The sequence below is a fragment of the Hordeum vulgare genome, chromosome 6H (assembly GCF_904849725.1).
Source record: "Hordeum vulgare subsp. vulgare chromosome 6H, MorexV3_pseudomolecules_assembly, whole genome shotgun sequence".
Classification (NCBI taxonomy): Eukaryota; Viridiplantae; Streptophyta; class Magnoliopsida; order Poales; family Poaceae; genus Hordeum; species Hordeum vulgare.
Window position 1 is genome coordinate 138,155,719 of NC_058523.1, and position 19,055 is coordinate 138,174,773.

At 45.1% G+C, this 19,055-nt stretch overlaps 1 pseudogene; it reads right to left on the reverse strand.

The window, feature by feature from the left end:
* Positions 1-141: 141 nt before the first annotated feature.
* LOC123405507 lies at positions 142-18,905 on the reverse strand (annotated as a pseudogene).
* Between the last annotated feature and the right edge of the window lie 150 nt (positions 18,906-19,055).

The following is a 19,055-nucleotide window of genomic DNA, read 5'->3' on the forward strand; positions in this document are numbered from 1 at the left end:
GCGTATCCAACGTTTTCACTATGCATGCATCCTACTAATATTCCTGATTAACTAAACAATAAATATCATCATTTTAATTCTTTTTTATTCTAAAAATGCATATAAACGAAATTGCGTCTTCTAAACGATGAAAGTAAAACATTATGCAACTATCATAAATTAGTTTTATTATGAATGATTGCTTGATATGACCACATTCATATAGGGCTGATGGATTGAGCAATACTAATTAAATATGCATGCATGCATGTGAATCTCCAGTAGAATCAACGGCGAACGTATGCTTTTCTCGACATGTGCAACCTACTGCAATGCATTGCATCACATATGCTACTGCCCTCCTCCGGGCGTTATCTGCGGCAGTTGCAATATGCCGCCGAACCAGCGCTTGCAGTCGTAGACGGTGCAGAAGGTCTGCAGCGCCGTCATGAGCAGCAGCACGACGGCGGCAAGCAGCGTGAGCAGCCTCCACGACCTGAACACGTAGCGCTTGAGAAACCTTCTCGCTTTCACGGCCACCCTCCGGTTCCGGTGGGCGTTGACCTCCCTGATCACGCCGTCAAGCAGCGGCACCTTGGTCGGCCGCACTGCCCGGCACATCCCATTCCACATGTCCGCGGCCTCCTTGTCGCTCTTCATGGCGTTGAAGATGATCTTACACTCTCTCAAGATCTTCACGTCCTTTGGGGTGTCGATGATGCCGTTCATCAGCTCCGTGTACCGCGCCAGCACGAGCGGCCCGCGCACGGCGGCGGTCTCGTATGCCACCAGGTTCCGGAGGATCACCTCCGTGTTGCTGTCGAGGTGGAGGACCGGCAGGGTCAGCGTCGCCGTGGCCGCGTCGAAGCCGATCCCCGCCATGCCCTCTGGGGCCGGCACGAACCGCACACCGCACGCGGCCAGCTGCGCCACCGACGGGATCATGATCTCCTGCGCCAGCGGCGAGTTGATGATGGTGGCCAGGTTCACGCCCTTGAGCCGCGCCTCGACGTCCGTCGAGGCCATGAAACTTCCCGAATAGCGGCGCCATTGCCGACAGCAGCGGCACCTTGCGCATGATCATCCCCGGGAGGTTCGTGTAGAAGTTAATCATGTTGTTTTTTCAGGATTAGGAAAGAAAGCTAAACCGAGTTTTAATAATATTAGGATTCCTAGTCCTAGTCTATTTTCATAGTCCCTTGTGGACGTATATAAAAGACACCCTAGGGGTGTTGATTGTAACACCAGAAAAACGAAAAGCAATACAAAGCAAAGGCACGACACGGGCCTTTAGCCATCAAATCCATCGATCAGTTTTATTCGTGTCGCTAGTTACGCAAGTTCCGTCAAGTAGCCGGCCGAAGCAAGAATCGCGTAGGCACGCCTGTACGGCTGCATACGCACGTTCAAAAGCCAACAATTGGTATCTAGAGCCTCGACGATCTACGATCTACGATGACGGACAGCGACGCTGAGTCAGTCGAGTCCGGCAGCGGCGGTGCCAAGGCGAACAAGAACGGCGACAAGGTGAAGAAGGACGTCAAGTCAGCAACCAGTGGTGGAGGAACGGGCGGCGCCAACGTCCAGGCGCATCGCAACATCCCCATCCAGTACCCGATGCTCACCGACGCCAACTACGGCGTGTGGGCGGTGAAGATGAAGATTATTCTCCGATCTCTTCGAGTGTGGGAGGCCATCACGGACGACGACGTCGACGAGGAGCGCGACGAAGGTGCCATGGCCGCCATTGCCCAGTCTGTGCCGGATTCCATGCTGGTGACAGTGGCGGAGTTCAAGACGGCAAGAGAGGCGTGGAACGCACTCAAGGAGATGAGGATTGGAGAAGATCGCGTCACCAAGGCTCGGGCACAAGTGCTGAAGCGCCAATTTCACAAGTTGCAGATGGAGGAAACTGAATCGGTGAATGACTACGCCATGCGTCTTACTACTTTGGTGGGAGAGATCCGCGCGCTTGGTGCAAAGCTCGATGAGACCGAGATCGTGGAGAAGTTTTTCAGTTCTGTCACTGATAAATTCACGTACATCATCGGCACGCTCGAGCAGCTTTACGACATCGACGACATGACCATAACGGAGGCGATCGGACGATTGCGGACATGGGAAGAGAATGCTCGTGGCTGTCTGAAAGGCAAAGGAGGAGGTAGTGACCAACTCATGTACTCGCGCGCAGATTGGGAGGCCCCAAGTAGCAAAGGAAGACGTGACGGTGGCGAAGGCTCAAGCAACACGAAGGGCGATGGACAAACCGGAAAAGGCAAAGGAAAAGGCAAACCACAAGGTCGTGGTAAGGCGGGCTAATCTAAAGAGCAGAAACCATGGAACTTGGACTTGTCCGAGGTCAAGTGCTATAACTGCAATAAGATGGGTCACTTTGCGAAGGATTGTCCAAAGCCTAACAAGCGGGAGATCAAGGCAAATTTGGCAAAGCAGGAAGACGAAGGTCCAGGTCTTCTGATGGCCGAAGTTTGTGATCTCGCTGAAACGGTGGTTGTGAAACCAAGCCGGAAGGTGCTACTTCATGAGGAAAAAGTGACACCAAAGTTATCCGGTGATCAGAACGTGTCGTGGTATCTCGACACAGATGCCAGTAACCACATGACGGGGTGCAAGGAGAAATTCCTCGAGCTGGAATACGATGTTGAAGGCTCGGTCAAGTTCGGTGATGGTTCAACTGTGGAGATTTGCGGGCAAGGATCTGTCCTCTTTGAGGGTCTCACAGGCGAACATTGTTGGAAATATGCCCTAGAGGCAATAATAAATTAGTTATTATTATATTTCTTAGTTCATGATAATCGTTTATTATCCATGCTATAATTGTATTGATTGGAAACACAATACTTGTGTGGATACATAGACAAAACACTGTCCCTAGTAAGCCTCTAGTTGACTAGCTCGTTGATCAAAGATGGTCAAGGTTTCCTGGCCATAGGTAAGTGTTGTCACTTGATAACGGGATCACATCATTAGGAGAATCATGTGATGGACTAGACCCAAACTAATAGACGTAGCATGTTGATCGTGTCATTTTGTTGCTACTGTTTTCTGCGTGTCAAGTATTTATTCCTATGACCATGAGATCATATAACTCACTGACACCGGAGGAATGCTTTGTGTGTATCAAACGTCGCAACGTAACTAGGTGACTATAAAGATGCTCTACAGGTATCTCCGAAGGTGTTAGTTGAGTTAGTATGGATCAAGACTGGGATTTGTCACTCCGTGTGACGGAGAGGTATCTCGGGGCCCACTCGGTAATACAACATCACACACAAGCCTTGCAAGAAATGTAACTTAATGTTAGTTGCGGGATCTTGTATTACGGAACGAGTAAAGAGACTTGCCGGTAAACGAGATTGAAATAGGTATGCGGATACTAACGATCGAATCTCGGGCAAGTAACATACCGAAGGACAAAGGGAATGACATACGGGATTATACGAATCCTTGGCACTGAGGTTCAAACGATAAGATCTTCGTAGAATATGTAGGATCCAATATGGGCATCCAGGTCCCGCTGTTGGATATTGACCGAGGAGTCTCTCGGGTCATGTCTACATAGTTCTCGAACCCGCAGGGTCTGCACACTTAAGGTTCGACGTTGTTTTATGCGTATTTGAGTTATATGGTTGGTTACCGAATGTTGTTCGGAGTCCCGGATGAGATCACGGACGTCACGAGGGTTTCCGAAATAGTCCGGAAACGAAGATTGATATATAGGATGACCTCATTTGGTTACCGGAAGGTTTTCGTGCATTACCGGAAAAGTTTCGGGCTCATCGGTAGTGTACCGGGAGTGCCGGGAGGGGTGCCGGGGACCATCGGGAGGGGTGTCACGCCCCAAGGGGTCTCATGGGCTATGGGAAGAGATAAACCAGCCCCTAGTGGGCTGGAATAAGTTCCCACTAAGGCCCATAAGGTTTGAGAAGGAAAAAACACAAGGTGGAAAGAGTTTCCAAGTGGGAAGGTGGAATCCTACTCCAAGTAGGATTGGAGTAGGACTCCTCCACCTCCAATTTCGGCCAAACCTTTAGGTTTTGAGGCTGCCTCCTCCCCTCCCTCCCACCTATATATACGGAGGTTTTAGGGCTGATTTGAGACGACTTTCTCACGGCTGCCCGACCACATACCTCCATAGTTTTTCCTCTAGATCGTGTTTCTGCGAAGCTCGGGCGGAGCCCTGCTGAGACAAGATCATCACCAACCTCCGGAGCGCCGTCACGCTGCCGGAGAACTCTTCTACCTCTCCGTCTCTCTTGCTGGATCAAGAAGGCCGAGATCATCGTCGAGCTGTACGTGTGCTGAACGCGGAGGTGCCGTCCGTTCGGTACTAGATCGTGGGACTGATCGCGGGATTGTTCGCGGGGCGGATCGAGGGACGTGAGGACGTTCCACTACATCAACCGCGTTCTCTAACGCTTCTGCTGTACGATCTACAAGGGTACGTAGATCACTCATCCCCTCTCGTAGATGGACATCACCATGATAGGTCTTCGTGCGCGTAGGAAAATTTTGTTTCCCATGCGACGTTCCCCAACAGTGGCATCATGAGCTAGGTTCATGCGTAGATGTCTTCTCGAGTAGAACACAAAAGGTTTTGTGGGCGGTGATGTGCGTTTTGCTGCCCTCCTTAGTCTTTTCTTGATTCCGCGGTATTGTTGGATTGAAGCGGCTTGGACCGACATTACTCGTACGCTTACGAGAGACTGGTTTCATCGTCACGAGTAACCCCCTTTGCTCAAAGATGACTGGCAAGTGACGGTTTCTCCAACTTTAGTTGAATCGGATTTGACCGAGGAGGTCCTTGGATGAGGTTAAATAGAAACTCATATATCTCCGTTGTGGTGTTTGCGTAAGTAAGATGCGATCCTACTAGATACCCTTGGTCACCACGTAAAACATGCAACAACAAAATTAGAGGACGTCTAACTTGTTTTTGCAGGGTATGATTGTGATGTGATATGGCCAACGATGTGATGTGATATATTGGATGTATGAGATGATCATATTGTAATAGAAATATCGACTTGCACGTCGATGGTACGGCAACCGGCAGGAGCCATAGGGTTGTCTTTATAACTAACGTTTGTGCTTGCAGATGCGTTTACTATTTTGCTAGGACGTAGCTTTAGTAGTAATAGCATAAGTAGCACGACAACCCCGATGGCGACACATTGATGGAGATCATGATGATGGAGATCATGGTGTGGCGCCGGTGACAAGAAGATCGTGCCGGTGCTTTGGTGATGGAGATCAAGAAGCACGTGATGATGGCCATATCATGTCACTTATGAATTGCATGTGATGTTAATCCTTTTATGCACCTTATTTTGCTTAGAACGACGGTAGCATTATGAGGTGATCTCTCACTAAAATTTCAAGACGAAATTGTGTTCTCCCCGACTGTGCACCGTTGCTACAGTTCGTCGTTTCGAGACACCACGTGATGATCGGGTGTGATAGACTCAACGTTCACATACAACGGGTGCAAAACAGTTGCGCACGCGGAACACTCGGGTTAAGCTTGACGAGCCTAGCATGTGCAGACATGGCCTCGGAACACATGAGACCGAAAGGTCGAGCATGAATCGTATAGTTGATATGATTAGCATAGAGATGCTTACCACTGAAACTATTCTCGACTCACGTGATGATCGGACTTGAGATAGCGGATTTGGATCATGTACCACTCAAATGACTAGAGAGATGTACTTTTTGAGTGGGAGTTCTTAAGTAATATGATTAATTGAACTAATTGTCATGAACATAGTCTAATAGTCTTTGCAAATTACGATGTAGCTTGCGCTATAGCTCTACTGTTTTTATATGTTCCTAGAGAAAATTTAGTTGAAAATTGATAGTAGCAAACTTTGGAGACTGAGTCTGTAAAACCGAGGATTGTCCTCGTTGCTGCACAGAAGGCTTATGTCCTTAATGCACCACTCGGTGTGCTGCACCTCGAGCGTCGTCTGTGGATGCTGTGAACATCCGACATACACGTTTCTGATGACTACACGATAGTTCAGTGCAAAGTACTTAATGGCTTAGAAGCAAGGCACCGAAAACGTTTTAAAATGTCACGGAACATAAATGATGTTCTAAAGAGATGAAATTGTGATTTCATGCTTGTGCCCTTGTTAAGAGGTACGAGACCTCCAACAAGATTCTTTGACCACAAAGTAAAGGAGAAAAGCTCAATCGTTGAGCATGTGCTCAGATTGTCTGAGTACGACAATCACTTGAATCAAGTGGGAGCTAATCTTCCAGATGAAATAGTGATGGTTCTCCAAAAGTCACTGCCACCAAGCTTTGAGAGCTTCGTGATGAACTATAACATATCAAGGATAGATACAATGATCCTTGAGCGATTCGCGACGTTTGACACTGCGAAAGTAGAAATCAAGAAGGAGCATCAATAGTTGATGGTTTGGAAAACCACTAAGTTTCAAGAAAGGCGAGGGCTAGAAGGGATACTTCGTGAAACGGCAAAATAGTTGCTGCGCTAATGAAGAGACCCAAACCCAAACCCGAGACTAAGTGCTTCTGTAATAAGGGGAACAGTCACTGAGGCGGAGCAACTCTAGATACTTGGTAGATAAGAAGGCTGGCAAAAGTCGAGAGAAGTATATTTGATATACATAATGTTGATGTGTACTTTACTAGTACTCCTAGTAGCACAAGGGTATTGGATACCGGTTCGGTTGCTAAGTGATTAGTAACGCGAAATAAAAGCTACGACATAAACGGAGACTAGCTAAAGGCGAGGTGACGATACGTGTTGGAAGTGTTTCCAAGGTTGATATGATCAAACGTCGCACGCTCCCTCTACCATCGGGATTGGTGTTGAACCTAAATAATTGTTATTTGGTGCTTGCGTTAGGCATGAACATGATTGGATCGTGTTTATTGCAATACGATTATTCATTCAAAGAGAATAATGGTTACTCTATTTGCTTGAATAATCACCTTCAATGGTTTATTGAATCTCGATTGTAGTGTTACACATTGGTGCCAAAAGATACGAGTTAATGATGATAGTACCACTTACTTGTGGCACTGCCGCTTGAGTCATGTTGGTATAAATTGCATGAAGAGGCTCCATGCTGATGGATCTTTGTACTCACCTGATTTCGAATCACTAGTGACATGCAAATCATACCACATGAGCAAGGCCTTGTTTTCATTGAGATGAAATAAGATAGTAACTTGTTGGAAGTGATACATTTTGATGTATGCAGTCCAATGGGTGCTGAGGCACGTAGTGGATATCATTATGTTCTTACTTCACTGACGATTTGAGTAGATACAGGAGTATTTACTTAATGAATCACAAGTCTGAAATGTTAAAAAGTTCAATTCCGTTTCAGAGTGAAGTTCGTCGTAACAAGAGGATAAACTGTCTACGATATGATCATGGAAATGAATATCTGAGTTACGAGTTTTGGTACGCAGTTAAGACAATGTGGAAATTGTTTCGCAGTTCATGCCACCTAGAACATCATAGTGTGATGATGTGTCTGAACGTCATAGCCACGCACTATTTGGTATGGTGCATACTATGATGTCTCTTATCGAATTACCACTATCGTTTATGGGTTATGCATTAGAGACAAGCGCACTCACTTTAAATAGGGCACCGCGTATTTCCATTGAGATGACACAGTATAGACTGAGGTTTAGAGAAATCTAAACTGTCGTTTCTTGAAAGTTTGGGGCTTCGACACTTATGTGAAAAAGTTTCAGTCTGATAAGCTCGAACCCAAAGCGGATAAATGCATCTTCATAGGATATCCAAAACAGTTGGGTACATCTCCTATCTCAGATCCGAAAGCAAAGTGTTTGTTTCGAGAAACAGATCCTTTCTCGAGGAAAGGTTTCTCTCGAAAGAATTGAGTGGGAGGGTAGTAGAACTTGATGAGGTTATTGAACCATCACTTCAACCAGTGTGGAGCAGGGCGCAGGAAGTTGTTCCTGTGGCGCCTACACCAATTGAAGTGGAAGCTGATGATGGTGATCATCAAGCATCGGATCAAGTTACTACAAGCCTCGTAGGTTGACAAGGTCACATACTACTACAGAGTGGTACGGTAACCCTGTCTTGGAGGTCATGTTGTTGAACAACAGTGAACCTACGAGTTATGGAGAAAGCGATGGTGGGCCCAGATTCCGACAAATGGCTGGAAGCCATGAAATCCGAGAGAGGATCCATGTATGAAAACAAAGTGTAGACTTTGAAAGAACTACTTGATGGTCATAAGACTATTGAGTAAAGATGGATCTTTAAAAGAAGACAGACGATGATGGTGATAAGTCACTATTAAGAAAAGCTCGACTTGTCGCAAAGATGTTTTCGACAAGATCAAACAGTTGACTATGATGAGACTTTCTCACTCGTAGCGATGCTAAAGGTCTGTTAGAATTATGTTAGTTGTTGATGCATTATTTATGAAATATTGCACGTAGGATGTCAAAACATTGTTTCTCGACGGTTTCCTTGAGCAAACATTGTATGTGATACAACGAGAAGGTTTTGTCAATCCTAAAGATACTAGCAAGTATGCAAGCTCCAGTGATCCTTCAATGGACTGGTGCAAGCATCTCGGAGTTGGAATATACACTTTGATGAGATGATCAAAGTTTTTGGGTGTGTACAAGGTTTATGAGAAACTTGTATTTCCAAAGAAGTGAGTGGGAGCACTATAGAATTTCTGATAGGTGTATGTGGTTGACATATTGTGGATCAGAAGTAATGTAGAATTTCTGTAAAGCATACAAGGTTGTTTGAAAGAAGTTTTCAAAGGAGTACCTGGATTACGCTACTTGAACGTTGAGCATCAAAGATCTATGGACATAGATCGAAAACGCTTAATAGAAGTTTCAACAAGATGCATGCCTTGACAAGTTTTTGAAAGAGTTCAAAATGGATCAGCAAAGAAGGAGTTCTTGGTTGCGTTGTGAGGTGTGAATTTGAGTAAGACTCAAAACCCGACCACGGCAGAATAAAGAGATTAGACGAAGGTCGTCTTCTATGCCTTAGCCGTAGAATCTAAAGTATGCCATGCTGTGTACCGCACCTGATGTGTGCCTTGACTCAAAGTCTGTTGAGGGTACAGAGAGTGATCCATGATTGAATCACTAGCAGCGGTCAAAATTTATCCTTAGTAACTAATGGACTAAGGAATTTTTCTCGATTATGGAGGTGGTTAAAGAGCTCGTCGTAAAGAGGTTACGTTGATGCAAGCTTTGACACTAATCCGAATAACTATGAGTATTGAAACGGATTCGTATAGTAGAGTAGATATTTGGAGCATTTCCGAAATATCACGTAGTAGCAGCATCTATAAGATGACATAAATATTTGTAAAGAACGCACGGATCTCAAAGTTTCAGAACCGTTGACTAAAACCTCTCTCACGAGCAAGACGTGATCAGACGCCATAACTATATGGGTGTTGGATTCGTTGGAATCACATGGTGATGTGAACTAGATTATTGACTCTAGTGCAAGTGGGAGACTGTTGGAAATATGCCCTAGAGGCAATAATAAATTAGTTATTATTATATTTCTTAGTTCATGATAATCGTTTATTATCCATGCTATAATTGTATTGATTGGAAACACAATACTTGTGTGGATACATAGACAAAACACTGTCCCTAGTAAGCCTCTAGTTGACTAGCTCGTTGATCAAAGATGGTCAAGGTTTCCTGGCCATAGGTAAGTGTTGTCACTTGATAACGGGATCACATCATTAGGAGAATCATGTGATGGACTAGACCCAAACTAATAGACGTAGCATGTTGATCGTGTCATTTTGTTGCTACTATTTTCTGCGTGTCAAGTATTTATTCCTATGACCATGAGATCATATAACTCACTGACACCGGAGGAATGCTTTGTGTGTATCAAACGTCGCAACGTAACTGGGTGACTATAAAGATGCTCTACAGGTATCTCCGAAGGTGTTAGTTGAGTTAGTATGGATCAAGACTGGGATTTGTCACTCCGTGTGACGGAGAGGTATCTCGGGGCCCACTCGGTAATACAACATCACACACAAGCCTTGCAAGCAATGTAACTTAATGTAAGTTGCGGGATCTTGAATTACGGAACGAGTAAAGAGACTTGCCGGTAAACGAGATTGAAATAGGTATGCGGATACTAACGATCGAATCTCGGGCAAGTAACATACCGAAGGACAAAGGGAATGACATACGGGATTATACGAATCCTTGGCACTGAGGTTCAAACGATAAGATCTTCGTAGAATATGTAGGATCCAATATGGGCATCCAGGTCCCGCTGTTGGATATTGACCGAGGAGTCTCTCGGGTCATGTCTACATAGTTCTCGAACCCGCAGGGTCTGCACACTTAAGGTTCGACGTTGTTTTATGCGTATTTGAGTTATATGGTTGGTTACCGAATGTTGTTCGGAGTCCCGGATGAGATCACGGACGTCACGAGGGTTTCCGGAATAGTCCGGAAACGAAGATTGATATATAGGATGACCTCATTTGGTTACCGGAAGGTTTTCGTGCATTACCGGAAAAGTTTCGGGCTCATCGGTAGTGTACCGGGAGTGCCGGGAGGGGTGCCGGGGACCATCGGGAGGGGTGTCACGCCCCAAGGGGTCTCATGGGCTATGGGAAGAGATAAACCAGCCCCTAGTGGGCTGGAATAAGTTCCCACTAAGGCCCATAAGGTTTGAGAAGGAAAAAACACAAGGTGGAAAGAGTTTCCAAGTGGGAAGGTGGAATCCTACTCCAAGTAGGATTGGAGTAGGACTCCTCCACCTCCAATTTCGGCCAAACCTTTAGGTTTTGAGGCTGCCTCCTCCCCTCCCTCCCACCTATATATACGGAGGTTTTAGGGCTGATTTGAGACGACTTTCTCACGGCTGCCCGACCACATACCTCCATAGTTTTTCCTCTAGATCGTGTTTCTGCGGAGCTCGGGCGGAGCCCTGCTGAGACAAGATCATCACCAACCTCCGGAGCGCCGTCACGCTGCCGGAGAACTCTTCTACCTCTCCGTCTCTCTTGCTGGATCAAGAAGGCCGAGATCATCGTCGAGCTGTACGTGTGCTGAACGCGGAGGTGCCGCCCGTTCGGTACTAGATCGTGGGACTGATCGCGGGATTGTTCGCGGGGCGGATCGAGGGACGTGAGGACGTTCCACTACATCAACCGCGTTCTCTAACGCTTCTGCTGTACGATCTACAAGGGTACGTAGATCACTCATCCCCTCTCGTAGATGGACATCACCATGATAGGTCTTCGTGCGCGTAGGAAAATTTTGTTTCCCATGCGACGTTCCCCAACAAACATCACATACTCACCGGAGTGTACTACATCCCACGGCTGCGCAACAACATCATCTCTATTGGGAAGCTTGACGAGAATGGATGCAAGGTGAATATAGAGAGCAGAGTGATGACGATCTTCGACAACCTCCGAAACGTGCTAGCTCGTGTTAATCGCACACGGAATAGGCTCTATATCCTCAACCTTGATCAATCTCAACTGGAGTGTTGGTTTGCCAAGATTGATGATGATTCGTGGTTATGGCATGCTAGATTTGGACACGTTAACTTCTACGCCTTGAAGAAGATGTCAAAGATGGAGATGGTATCCGGGATGCCAGTTATCGACCATGTTGATCGAGTATGTGACGGGTGCTTGGTTGGAAAACAGCACCGCAGGACGTTCCCTGCTCAGTCTACCTATCGTGCAAGTGATGCACTCGAGCTGCTCCATGGTGATCTATGTGGCCCTATCACCCCAGCAACTCACGCGGGAAATAAGTATTTCTTCCTCGTGGTAGACGACTACTCAAGATATATGTGGGTCGTTCTCCTACGATCTAAAGATGAGGCGTTTGAAGCATTCAAGAAGTTGAAGGCTGCAACAGAGATGGAACACAGGCTGAAGGTTTGCGCTCTACGGACAGATCGCGGCGGAGAGTTTACGTCGAATGAGTTCAACGACTACTGCGAGAAGATTGGCATAAAGAGGTTCCTCACGGCACCATACACGCCGCAGTAGAATGGGGTCGTTGAAAGGCGCAATCGAACCGTCGTTGACATGGCAAGGAGTTTACTCAAGAGCAAGAACCTGCCGGGGATTTTTTGGGGAGAAGCTGTCTCGACGGCGGTCTATCTTCTCAACCGGGCTCCAACGAAGGCGGTGATCGGCAAGACTCCGTATGAAGCAATTTACGGACGTAAGCCGAATGTGTCTCATCTAAGGACATTCGGGTGCGTGGCACATGTGAAGACGGCGGAGCCGCACCTCTCAAAGCTTGCCGATCGTAGCACCAAGATGGTGTTCATCGGATACGAGAGAAGTTCCGGCACCAAGGCATACCGCTTCTATGATCCACAAACCAAGCGTCTACGGATTTCACGCGACATCGTGTTTGAAGAAAACAAAGCGTGGAATTGGAGTGCGCAGCCGACGATGCTCCAAACAGTAACATATTTGCAGTTGAATTTCCAACTGACGATGATGCAGGAGAAGATGTCCAGGTGGTTGGCAAGACGCCGAACCAAGGTGGCCACAATGGTAGTGATCATCATGGTGCCGACACCGACGACGACGTGCATAGGTCGCAAGGAGATAGCGACAACAAAGCGCACGACACGGGTGGAGATCTCGATGACAACATCGACAACGAGGCGCATAGTGACGATGACAATCAAGATGATGGTCATGATCACGATGACTACGCCGACGACGCGGATGTCGATGACATGCCCGAGACTCAGCCATCTTCCTCAAGTGCATCAACATCGACACAATTTGTGTCACCTCCTTCGCAAGCCACAATGGACTCCTCAGGGCCTCGTCGCTACAAGATGCTCAAGAAAGTCTACAAGTACACAAAGCCAGTTACGCTCGAGTACTCCGGACTATGTCTGTTCGGAGTTGAGGAGACGGCGAACTTCGTAGAGGCGAGCAAAAGCCATAGTTGGACGCACGCCATGGATGAGGAGATGAAGGCGATTGAGAGCAATGGCACGTGGACTTTGGTAACCCGACCTCCAAACCAAAAGGCGATAGGTTTGAAGTGGGTTTACAAGTTAAAGAAGGACACGGAGGGTGCCATTGTGAAGTACAAGGCAAGGCTTATTGCAAAGGGCTATGTACAACGTCAAGGAGTTGACTATGATGAGGTGTTTGCACCGGTTGCTCGAATCGAGACGGTGAGAGTGCTCCTAGCTTTGGCGGCACAAGAGGATTGGAAGGTTCATCATATGGATGTTAAATCCGCTTTCCTCAACGGCGATCTCACAGAAGAAGTGTACGTGAAACAACCCCTCGGCTACGAGAAGAAAGGCGAAGAAGGGAAAGTTTACAAGCTCAAGAAGGCACTTTACGGGTTGAAGCAAGCGCCAAGAGCTTGGAACTCAAAGTTAGACCAAAGCCTGGTCTCGCTCGGGTTCAAGAGATGTCCCCTCGAGCACGCAGTCTATACAAAGAACTCCAAAGGCTCAAACCTGCTAGTTGGAGTTTATGTCGACGATCTGATTATCACCGGAGATAGCGTACAAGAAATTGAACGTTTCAAGATGCAAATGAAGAACAAGTTTAGCATGAGTGATCTGGGATTACTCAGCTATTACTTGGGCATCGAAGTGAAGCAAAGCTCCGGAGAGATTTCCCTATGTCAATCGGCTTATGCGGTCAAGTTATTGGAAAAGTGTGGCATGTCCGATTGCTACGAGACACAAGTTCCAATGGACCAACATCACAAGTTGAGCAACCGTAGCTCAAATCCGCCGGTGGACACCATAATGTATCGGAGCGTTGTGGGCAGCCTAAGATATTTGGTGCATACCCGACCTGACTTGGCTTATTCAGTCGGGATCGTGAGTCGTTTCATGGAGAATCCGACAACCGAGCACATGAGCGCGGTCAATCAAATCTTGCGCTATGTGAAAGACACCATTAATATTGGTTGCACGTACAGAAAGGGAAAGGAAGGATTGATCCTTCGTGGATATTCAGATAGTGACATGGCAGGTGATGTTGATGACCGAAAGAGCACAACGGGCATGGTTTTCTACCTTGGCCCGAATCCGATTAGCTGGAATTCTCAGAAGCAAAAGGCGGTGGCACTGTCTTCATGCGAGGCAGAATACATAGCGGCAAGCACGGCGGCTTGTCAAGCAGTGTGGCTGAGAAGACTCCTAGCTATTCTTGCAAAGCGGGAGGTGCAGAAGGTGTCACTGAAGATCGATAACCAAGCTGCAATCTCGTTGTGCAAAAATCCGGTTCATCACGAAAGGAGCAAGCACATAGATACCCGGTTCCACCATATCCGGGAGTGCATTAAAGAAGGGTTGATCGAGGTTCAACATGTGAACACGAAAGACCAACTTGCCGAATATTTTCACCAAGTCCCTCGGTCGACAGAAGTTCATCGAGATGAGGAGGAAATTCGGAGTGCAAGAAGTGAAGTCAAGCAACAAGATTAAGGAGGTGAATGTAGAAGTTAATCATGTTGTTTCTTTAGGATTAGGAAAGAAAGCCAAACCGAGTCCTAGTAGTATTAGGATTCCTAGTCCTAGTCTATTTTCATAGTCCCTTGTGGACGTGTATAAAAGACACCCTAGGGGTGTTGATTGTAACACCAGAAAAACGAAAAGCAATACAAAGCAAAGGCACGACACGGGCCTTTAGCCATCAAATCCATCGATCAGTTTTATTCGTGTCGCTAGTTACGCAAGTTCCGTCAAGTAGCCGGCCGAAGCAAGAATCGTGTAGGCACGCCTGTACGGCTGCATACGCACGTTCAAAAGCCAACAGTTCGAAGCCGCGCTCATCGGCTTGGAGATGAGGTTCTTCTTGATGAACCACACAGGCGCCACGTCGAAGCTGGAGACCTGCATGCACGCCTGCTTTACCTTGTCGTAGTCCGGGATCTGCTGCTCGAGCGCGTCGAGGGAGAGGACCTCCTCTGGGACCAACGGCGGGAGCTCCGCCCCGTCGGCGACGAAGACGGCCGAGGCGGGCACGAGAAAGTGGTAGAGGAGCTCCAGCAGGTGCGCGTGCTTGGCGATGTCGCCGGCGATGGCCAGCGCGGTGGTCTTGATGGGGCACACATCCCTGATGAAGCGGTCCAAGACGGCGTGCATGGCGTTGGCGGCGGCCTCCTCGGAGGCGTGGCGGAGCTGGAGCGCGCCGGCGAAGAGGAAGAGCGGGATCTGATTCTCCAGCATCATGGGGTCGCGCACCATGGCGTTGATCCAGTTGGTCGCGGAGGACACCATGTCAATGGCCACGTCGACGTGGTAGCTCTCGAGGAAGTCAAGGAGGAAGCACGTGTCGATGGCCATCATCCATGCCAGCGTCTGCCCATTCAAATCAAGGAACCTACATTCATTGTATTTGTATGTATACATAATCAGTGGTACTCCCTCCATTTCAAAATTCTTATTTTAAATTTATAGATATGAATGTATTTAGTTATATTTTAGTATTTAAATATACTTATTTTTAAAAAATCTAACATAAATTTTTTGGGACGAAGGAAGTATTAGCTTTCACTTACACAGTACTCTACATATCTTATAGAAGAGCATTACCGCCTGCATGCAATTATCCTTGCAACATGCAGCCAATGGGTGCACTGTTCTTTGGTCATGCAATGGCTGGAAACATGAAGGGGCCAAAGTGCTTTCTAAGGCCTTTCACTATGTAATCGGGACTTGTGGCTGGGTGGCGTTTGTGGTGATGGGCCCTATCCTATCATGGATCTATGTCCGTTGTTTGGAGATGGACTCGTGTAGGTGAAGGTCGTCGTTTGGCGTCATGGTGGCGCCGATGGCGGAGGCACCTGTCAAGGCTGGCACCTCAATCTACTCTGAAGATGAATCGGTGAAAGATGGTGACGACGACACATGTGAGTGCGATAGACTGGTTTGTGCCTCTGATCCGGTATGTGACTCGGTCGGGGCCTTCGGCTTTAGATGTTAGGTTTAGGTAAAAGGCCTGGGTATTTGGCTCAGCTTGCACCCCTTCATCATATGGATAAAAGTAGCGGCAAATGTCGTCAAGATGACGGATTTAGACATATTATTGTATTGTTTTATAAGGTCTTCGAAAATAATCAATAAAATGATCACATGCATATCTCAGATGCAGGACCGGGTCATCCTCTTTTAAAAAAAATGTAATCGGGACTTGATATCTTAAAATATCGCCATCACATCAACGGTGTCCGCACAAGAATTTTTAGCTTCGCTTGAGCAATGTGTGTTTGCAAGATGAAACAAAGTAGGACCCACACATGCATGAAAGTACTTGACCCAGCCAACTTTCTTCTACACATCAGAGGAGGCTAGTAGTAAAATAGTACTCCATCCGTTCCTAAATATAAGGCCTTTTAAAAATTATACTACAAACTATATACGCATGTACATAAACATATTTTATAGTATAGATTCACTCATTTTGCTTCGTGTGTAGTCTCGTAGTAAAATCCTTAAAAGGTCTTCAAACGGAGGGAGTAATACCTTATTACATGAAAGAAGTGGGCACCGGAGCAAGTAGGTGATCCATTTTCTTGAATTCTTTTTATGGCATCGGATGGATAATGTAGGGCACCGATGCTAAATGCATCAAAAGTTGATTTGGCATCAATTTTAGCCTACACAGTGAAAGCCCTAATCTTCTAATCCGGAGTTCAAGACGATGCAAAAAAAAAAAATCCCGAGTTCAAGACTGTTGTAAATCTTTTTTCTGTCTTATATGAAAATATGATATGTCTTTAGAGTATCTTCCAAAAAAAAATCCCCAGCTCAAATCTTATATAAGTAGTTAAATCGAAACAGATAAAAAAATAAAAAGATTTCGAATTTTGTTTTGACAACAAACATTGCTTAGTTTCCTCCCTCAGTGCAATTTTTTCTGTGATTTGAAATCACATTGATGGAGGTCTAGGTTAAAATAACAAAAACAACATTACAAATTGTTTTCAAAATTAGTCTTTTGGAACACCATTTGTTTCAACCAGAGCATTAGGAATGTTTTCTTCATGAATTTAACTAACAAGTTGACTTGGTTCTCTTTCTAGTTATGAATTTAACTAACCAGTTGCACGTAATTTTATCTGTTGTATTTACCTTGCTAGCATATAAATAATTTCTTGCATAATAGTTGCTTAGTTATAAAGCTTACAGTGGTATCTTATCTCTTTTATAGGCCCTTGATTGGTTGGACTCAGTAGTTGCATCATTACATCGTTTAAGTTGTTGTCTCCTTACTGATATGATGGCCTTTGGTGGTTGTTCTCGCCAATTAGGATTAAATCCTTGTCTCGAACGTTTTCGTTCGAATATGGCGGCCGCAGCGTGTGGCGCTTATTCCTTCTTACTCCCTCCGTATACTTATAGTCCACAAATAAGTGTACATATAGATTTATACTTAGTTAAAAAATTTAAAATTTGACTAACTTTATAAAAAAAATAGCAACATATATGGCAGTAAAATGATACATTTGAAAACTTCATATAAAGATAAATCTATTGATACTAATTTAGTGTCATAAATGCTAGCATTTTTTAAATAAAATTAGTCAAAGTTTAACTAGTTTGACTGATAGAAAAGAAAAAAAAATACACTTATTACCAGACGGAGGGAGTAAGGCGCTATTTCGAGAATACTCTAGTAGGTAGTTGTTTCATTTATGTTGTACTTGTTCAGTCACAGTTGACTTTATTATATACTCTGATCAGTAATTCATAAAATAGTTGTATGTGTCATAGTAATGCGGAGGCCGAAGGTTTAACTTCTTTGTTGCAAGAGAAAAAAGTGTGTCACTGCCAATTTGTTTTTGAGTGGCTAGCTTGCAGAAGTGATTGGATAATGCTAGTTAAACATTGAAGCCATTATTCTTTGTGTGTGTACGTCTATGCCGTCAGTTTGAATGTAAGTTTTTTATTATTTTATTGTTTCGGGGTGCAAGTTGCAATCCTCTATATTATAAAAACTCCTTTTTTATGTTTGCCTATCAAATAAAATGCTAGATTACAGAATATTAATTAGGATAAAGTGTTTTGTGAAAGCTACATGTCACCAATTTGTATCTGCTGGCTGGAAATGTCAAATTGCTTACCAGCAAAAAAAAGAGGAAATAATGTCAAATTGCTGTGCTCATCCAAACTCTATACATGCACAGAAGCAATACCCTCACTTATCTTTTCTTTCTCATTTCGAGAGTGGATTTTCAACACCCGGGTGCCTAGACACCCTCTATAAACAGTAACATTAAAACAAATAGAAATAAAATAAAAAATTTAAAACTTTGCAAGATCAAAGATGATCAAACTTTCTAGGTGCTTGAAAGTTTTCGTGCCAAAAAAACATTTGAAGAGCTCTACACAGGAAAAACTTTTTAGCACTTTAAATTTTGAGCTATTTTATCACTGAAATCTGAAATTTGTGTGTACACTTTTCTCTACAAGATATTTTGGCATGAAAACTTGTAAGATTCTACAAAGTTTGACCATCTAAAATGTTGCAAAGTTTCAGATATTTTTGAACTTTTTATTTATTTATTTTACTGTTCATAGATGATGCCTAGGCACCCGGGTGCTGTTACACCTTTCTCATTTCAAAAGCTAAGTGAAATCTCGTGCACAAAAACTAATTAAATGTCAAATTGTTGTGCTCATCCAAATTCTGTACTTAGCTCATCCAAACTCTACACATGCACAAAAGATAAATGTCAGATTGCTGTGCTCATCCGTTCTCAAGTTCTCGACTGGATGCCTTCAAGAAACAGAAAAGGCAAAAGGAAGACCCGTAAAAGAAGAAAGGAACGGTATACATACGGTACCTGTTATAGGGTGCCCGGATCGTCTCGTGCATCTTCACAAACATCATGAAACTATAACCCGCAAAATGAAAGGTTATGAAATTATAAAAAAGCATTACGAAACATGGTACTCCTTCCGTCACAGTTTAGATGACGCGCATGAGCAATCTTTAGGACCAAGATGAATCATGATTGACTGGAATTTTCTTTCCAAACGCTCACACAATAGCCCC